The sequence below is a fragment of the Triticum dicoccoides genome, chromosome 2B, assembly GCF_002162155.2.
Source record: "Triticum dicoccoides isolate Atlit2015 ecotype Zavitan chromosome 2B, WEW_v2.0, whole genome shotgun sequence".
Taxonomy (NCBI): Eukaryota; Viridiplantae; Streptophyta; class Magnoliopsida; order Poales; family Poaceae; genus Triticum; species Triticum dicoccoides.
Genome location: NC_041383.1, coordinates 462489786 through 462497575, shown reverse-complemented (window position 1 = coordinate 462497575; position 7790 = coordinate 462489786). Strand labels below are relative to the sequence as shown.

Genomic DNA, 7790 nt, shown 5'->3' with positions numbered 1-7790 from the left:
CAGTTGCGTTGATCAATTTATTGCAAGTTAATCAATAATCAAGCCATGCTGGATTATTAACATTTTTGTGAAAAAGTGATGGATTTTTTTCAAGAATGGACCTTGTGAGTTTTTCTAATATTGTTGAATTTGTTTGAGTGGTATTTTTTTCAAGTTTCTAAGTATATATTTATTTACTTTTATACCCGTTGCAACGCACGGGCATATGTGCTAGTTGTAATAAAAAATATTACAAAGCAAAATAAAAATATATAAATTGGGAATTATTAAATTGGTTCACCCTTTTTTGCATTGGGAGAAAACAAATGGCAATTACACAACAATACCAGGAAACAATTTATACACTTAAACAAAAACGCAAACGAAACAAGAAAAATGACAGCTGTGGGATTTGAACCCACGCCCTTTCGGACCAGAGCCTAAATCTGGCGCCTTAGACCACTCGGCCAAACTGTCTTTGATGTGTGTATCAGATTATTAACTTATATATTCTATTTAAATTGCTCAGAGGTACTTAGATGACAATGACATCCATTGGGGAGGCACGTCGCACTTCGGACAGCAGAATCTGGTTGTGCAAGGAAATTCGGATCCCATGGAGCACCAATTGAATCTGATACAATCATGAGCCCATCTTGTTAGTTGTCTAATACATGGATTTAATCCGGCATAATCAAGAACTGCTACATCTGAAACCTCTTTTGGTTTAGTGACAGAACGAACGTGCGCGAAAAATAGGGAGCAGGTGCACAGTGCAGTGCAACTACTAGCCACGCTTATCAAAGAATGAAAAGACTATCACATTTTCTTTGTTTAGACTAGAAAATAGAAAATTGCCCGTGCGTTGCAACGGGGATACATTGCTAACACGTTGCATGGTAACGAAAACAAGAAAAGAAGAAAACATGAAAAGGCTATGTGTGTTTTAACCTTCTCACCACGTCCTGGTTGACGCCTGTCATACCCTGCATCATGTACACTATCGTGACAGTATAGGTGACATTGACTACGATCCTACCAGTGATGCATCGATGCAGTAGTGATGCATAGGGGTAGCCTCGGTGTCCAAAAGGTCCTCGGCACACTAAACCCAATGCCACCCACGACCTCCGACTCATCACATTGTTGGGCAAAGGACTCCGACCAAATTCTCATGAAAGAACGGACAACAAATTATCATTGACAATGAAAGGTGACATTGGGTAGCCTCGGTGTCCAGAAGGTCCTCGATGCACCGAGCAAACCCAATGCCACCCACCACCTGCTACTCGTCACATCGTTGGGCATAGGAACCCAAACAAATTCTCAAAAGAACGGACAACAAATTATCGTTAACAATGAAGAGGTGACATTTTATGCCACCACGTTCATCAACGTTGATTATGGTTGATGAAATGTGATGTTGATTCCTACCAACTAAATAGCATTCACATTCATCAAACCGCATATCTACTAAATTAAAAGCGGGTAGGAAACATATATAATAGGCATTATCAAAACCATCGCATATAAAGAATATATTTAATTAAGGTTGCATCCTAAATAGAATTTTAGAAATGATTAAAATGCAAAATAAAAGTATATTTAAAATCTACATATTTTTTGAGTGTTTTTCATACATAACATGTTAGATTTGGAGTTAGAGTTTGAAAGTTATGAATTTTTCAAAAACATTTGAAGATGCCCGAAAAAAGAAAAATTAAACAGAGAGTAGTTGGGCCGAAATTAGAACATCGTGCAGCCCATCTGTTAAATGACCCCTAGGCGAGGCCATTATATCCTACACCCACCAGCATTTAGAGAGAAAAAAGAAGAAAAAGGGAGAGAAGGATGGAGTCTGAACTCAGGTCACCCATGAAGAAGACTAAGGTTCTAGTGTAAGTGCATCTAGTGCTACTCCCAATTTGTTTTGGAGTATTGATGAAAAACTTGGTTGAGGGACTAATGTGTTTGTGAGAATTGCAGGATAACACAGGTAGTAGCCCCATATTGATTCGGTTTACCTACCAGAGATGACCCCTAAAAATGTGTGAAGACATTGAAGACAATGATGGTCTATGAAGATATTCACATTGAAGACTATGACATGAGAAGACATCACATGAAGACTATGGAGTGCGAAGACATAGTTGTTTCGTAGTTTCCTTTTCTTCTTTGTTGAGTCATAGGAACCACCGTACTGTTAAGTGGGGTCCAAGTGAACAACGTCAGAGTGACTGATGTGATGCTCAACAAAATCCTATGTCTTCGAGGGAAGACAATAAGAGCAAATCTTATCCAGAGCTGGATGAGTCGGCTTTACTTGTAGCCAAGTCAAGCTGCCGTGTGTGTTTAAAATCTGACTGTTGGACACGTGTCAGTTCCTTAGTGACCCAGGGTCATTTTGGACAAATCAGGTCGGGTTGCCTCGAGTTATTGCATGGCTTTGGTCGTTTAAGAGCAACCCACCTCCGAAGCATTTGAGAGAGAAATCCTTGCGAGGACAAAGCCCAAAACACCCAGAGCCAAAGAGTGTTAGGCATCACTGAAGTCTTTCTGTCCACGTGATCTGAAGACTTGTTACACTTGAGGACTGTGAATCCTCCAGCCGGTTAGGCGTCGCGTTCTGAGCATCCAAGAGTCATTGTGGATTGCCGGTGAACAAAGTCTGTGAAGGTTTGGAAGTCTACCTTGAAGACTTACTAGAGTGATTGGGCGAGGACTAAGTGTCCTTAGATCAAGGGGAATAAGATGAAGACGCAGTCTTCTGAGTTGAATCTCTGCCTCCCTAACCAGACGTACAATTGTCACAGCAACTGAAATTGGTCCAACAAATCCTTGTCCTCTCCAAGCAACTGGTTCTATCCTTTACCTCTCCTTACTTACAGTTTGTCTTCGTGAAGTCATTGCCTCCCTACATGATCTGATTGTCTTCACTGTGTGAACACTGTTGTTGGTTGACTTCATTCTATCTTCCAGCTTGATCCTTACTACCTAGCTGCTGATAGTCTTCGTGCTTTCACTTCATTTCTTACTTGACTATGGCTTGCCTAGTGTAGTCTACCTTCCGCTGCATATCAATAGGTTCATTGCTACTGTTTGTCTTCAAAGCCCCCGTGTTTTGAAGACTTCCATAAAAATCGCCTATTCACCCCCCCCCTTCTAGTCGACAGTTGTTGTTTTCTACTGGTTTTCGCAAAATAATGAATTTTATCAGAGTAAAAAATCCAAAAAATCTATGGAAGGTTCAAGTTCAGAAGGTCCCAGCAGCAACCAACATAACATGGGGGCCCACCCCGGGACCCACGTGCCCCCCAGACTTTGATCCACTGCCTCTCGGTTCTCGTGCCTTTATATACTTCCGAAAACCATCAGGAATTCGTCACATGTAATTTTTCCGTCGTCGCAAACCTTTGTTTCTTCGCGATCCAATCTGGAGGTGTTTTTCGGTACTCTGTTGAAGGTGGAAATCATGACGGTGATCACTCGTGATTAGATTCCTGGAAGTGATAGTTATTGACTAGAGGGGGTGAATAGGTGATTTTTATGAAAGTCTTCAAAACACGGGGGCTTTGAAGACAAACAGTAGCAATGAACCTATTGATATGCAGCGGAAGGTAGACTACACTAGGCAAGCCATAGTCAAGTAAGCAATGAAGTGAAAGCACGAAGACTATCAACAACTAGGTAGTAAGGAACAGGATGGAAGATAGAATGAAGCCAACCAACAACATTGTTCACACAATGAAGACAATCATATCATGCAGGGAGGCAATGACTTCACGAAGACAAACTGTAAGTAAGGAGAGGTAAAGGATAGAACCAGTTGCTTGGAGAGGACAAGGATTTGTTGGACCAGTTCCAGTTGCTGTCACAACTGTACGTCTGGTTAGGGAGGCTGAGATTCAACTCAGAAGACCGCATCTTCACCTTATTCCCCTTGAGCTAAGGACACTTAGTCCTCGCCCAATCACTCTGGTAAGTCTTCAAGGTAGACTTCCAAACCTTCACAGACTTTGTTCACCGGCAATCCACAATGACTCTTGGATGCTCAGAATGCGAAGCCTAACCGGCTGGAGGATTCACAGTCCTCAAGTGTAACAAGTCTTCAGATTACGCGGACAGAAAGACTTCAGTGATGCCTAACACTCTTTGTCTCTAGGTGTTTTGGGCTTTGTCCTCGCATGGATTTCTCTCTCAAATGCTTCAGAGGTGGATTGCTCTCAAACGACAAAAGCCGTGCACTAACTCTAAGCAGCCACCAATTTATGGTGTAAGGGGTGGGCTATTTATAGCCAGGAGGCAACCCGACCTGATTTGTCCAAAATGACCCTGGGTCACTAAGGAACTGACACATGTCCAACGGTCAGATTTCAAACACACGTGGCAGCTTGACTTGGGCTACAAGTAAAGGTGACACATCCAGCTCTGGATAAGATTTGCTCTCATTGTCGAAGACATAGGATTTGGTTGAGCATCACATCAGTTACTCTGACTTTGTTCACTTGGATCTCACTTAACAGTACGGTGGTTCCTATGACTCAACAAAGAAGAAAAGGAAACTACGAAACAACTATGTCTTCGCATTCCATAGTCTTCATGCGATGTCTTCTCATGTCATAGTCTTCAATGTGAATATCTTCACGGACCACCATTGTCTTCAATGTCTTCACACATTTTTAGGGGTCATCTCTGGTAGGTAAACCGAATCAATGTGGGACTACTACCTGTGTTATCCTGCAATTCTCACAAACACATTAGTCCCTCAACCAAGTTTGTCCTCAATACTCCAAAACCAACTAGGGGTGGCACTAGATGCACTTACAATTCCTTTGGACTATGAGTACGCGGTAGTTGGTAGATGGTTCTCTCTCTCTCTCTCTCTCTCCCTCCCTCCCTCTCCCTCCCTCTCTCTCTCTCTCTTGCTTGCTTCTTAATATATCACATGAGCTACCCTACATGATTGTGATCCATTCAATGTAACTTTTGATGTGTGTTTGCTGGAATATGATTTTTTTTGGAAAAGGAGGCTCACCCCCGGCCTCTGCATCTGAAAGGTGCATGCGGTCATATTTAGTCCTGGCCATCTCAGGCCCGCCCCTGTCGGCCCACGCAGACCCGGCCCTAAAATCCAGGGCCTAGGCCCGATGGGCTTGCTCATGGGTTGGGCTTGGGCCTAAGTTTTGAGCCCACCAGCAGTGCCTGGACAGGCTTGGGCTTGGCATATTGGCATTTTAAGGAAGAGGCCCGGCCCATGGCCCTAAGCCCTAAGGGCTTTTGAGGACTTTTTACCAGATGGGCCAGACTTGGGCTTGAAAAGTAGGCCCGTTGGTAGGGCTTGGGAGGGCCCAGGCCTCAGTTTTCTGTCGTGGGCTTTTTTAGGCCTGGCCCGGCCCGTGGCCAGATATAGCCATATTATTAAATAGTACAAATAAAAACATAGTCTTAGCTCCAATACAGCTTGCAAAAGGAGTAAAATAAAAAAGGAAACTTGTTACCACAACCGGCAGGATAAATGGGAGTAGAACACTAGACGCCTATCCTATTATGAGACTGCCATCCAAACCTGTCGTGGAATTGTCGCATCAGATGTCCTAGTGAAAGGACTTAGTCGTGGAGCCATCGCAACCAGGAAGCTTGAAGGGGTTAATCAGGACAAGAGACACGAGAGGTTTATACTAGTTCGGCCCCTTACGATGAAGGTAAAAGCCTACGTCTAGTTGTGATTGGGATTATGTATGTCTCGATAACCAGGAAGTAGAATCGCTTGACCTAGCTCTCGAGCTGTTGTTTCGTATCTTGAACCGCCGTCGGGTCGTCCCCCTTATATACTGAGGTCGACGCCCAGCGGCTCTACAGAGTCCCGACCGGCTTATAGATTGTATCCGGCTCGGTCTCTTAATCTTTCTTGCCTTACAGTACAAGTTACATGATCAAGGCGGTTTAACACTACGGGCCTTAGGTCACCTCTGGGCCGTTGGGCCTTTACTAAGCCGCCGTCTTCAAGCTTGAACTTCTGTCTTCAAGAATGCTTGTAAGTGTAACCCGGCTCCTTTTGGTGGGTCATACTAATAGTTATATCCCCAACAAAACCGGTTGAATATAGCCCATGCTACCATCTCCCACTAGTTGCACCCAATAACCAAAGGCTCCCTGGAGTCCATAGGAGTGAGTAGGGACCATGTACGGATCCATGTCGTAGCTCTGAAGATGACCTGCAAGAAAGTTAAAGTATGTTGCCTGTTAAAAATCATATCATTCCTACAGTTCCATATAGCCCAAATAAGCGCACATATTCCAATCCAAATACGAGACATAGTAATATGATCTACTCCAGCTAGCAACGTTCCAAATAACGCTTCAATGCTAACTGGAGGAATAATGTTAAAGGCTATATGAACCGTTCGCCAAAGTAATTTCGCGAGAGGGCAATCTATGAACAGGTGTTGTATTGTTTCTTCATGATCACAAAAAACAACATCGTGCACTACCTACCCAACATCGCTGATACGGATAATCCCTCGATCATCCCCATGGACGTACCTACATCCCCCTCGACACCACTTGGACCTATGACAAGAGCTCGAGCAAAGGTTCTCAAAGATAAGGTGAACTCACTCATCTCCAAACGTGAAAGATCGGCCTCTAGGATTCTACCCTACATCATCTTGGTATCATGAGCCACGTTGATCACGTTTTTGGAGCCCCTATCCCGTGTTTTCTAGCTTGATTTTGTTGTTTTCATCCTAAATCCGAAAATCCCCACCAAAAATAGCCCCAATTTTTTTTGTGATTTGTTGGTGTGTTAAGTTTTGTTGGATTTGATCCATGGATTTGTGTTGCCACGTGTGGATCTAGCTTTCCCCACCCACCCCACCCTTTTCCATCCACAAAATCGTTCGAATTCTACATATCCACCTTCCTCCACCTCGAAATAGAGCAGTTCGTCCCGTGCCCGATTTCGCCCAGGCACCGGACGACCGGGCTCCACCGGATATCCAGCGACCACCGGACGACCGTGATCCACCGGACGTCCGTAAAACTCTGACGAAACTGAAATTTTCTAGTTCGGCCACCACCACTTCCCCACCTTCCACCACATCTTCCAAACCCTTATACCACCACAGCTGCCCACATACACCACCATCATCCACCAATACCACCTATGACGATTTTGACACGTTTTGGTCTTTGAGATTTTGGGTTGTGGTTCCCGTGTCCTATTGTGTTTCGGCTATATAGGTACGGTTCAACATCATCATCACGACCGCTCATCTTCGCAAAGGACTCATCATCACCAAGGACGGTAACCTCGACGACATCTTTGTCATCCCATGCCATTGCATTGATAACCACATAGCCTTACTTTTGCGTTGCTTACCCATTGAGACTAGCCATTGAGTATTGCCGGCAACATGACTTGTGCACATTAGTGATCATACTCCATAGCATACATACCATATCATAGTGGTGCATATCTTGGTATCATCTTTTGTGTCACAAAGTTGTCATACATACACAATTGATATCTTGGTTCGTGAAGTTTTGCATGAGAAAAAGAGCTCAAAAGTGAAAGAGCCAAACAAGCTTTTAAGCAAAGAGGGAAAGATAAGCAAAGAGCTTATAAGCAAGAACCATAGCATCATACTACATTAAAGATTGTCATATACGATCATCTTGGATCATATCACCGAAATACCATACATATAGCATACTTGGGATAGAGGTCGTTGCATTTTTGCCTAGTAGGTTGTGCACAAGTTTCATATCCGCCTATTGTGCAATCGTGCTAGCGTCTCTCTAGTATTGTG

General features: G+C 43.7%; 1 non-coding gene across 1 annotated transcript; it reads right to left on the bottom strand.

Annotated features, from left to right (window-relative positions):
* Positions 1 to 376: 376 nt before the first annotated feature.
* On the bottom strand, positions 377 to 456 carry TRNAL-UAG. The gene has a single exon. It is a non-coding gene; the product is annotated as a tRNA-Leu (tRNA).
* Between the last annotated feature and the right edge of the window lie 7334 nt (positions 457 to 7790).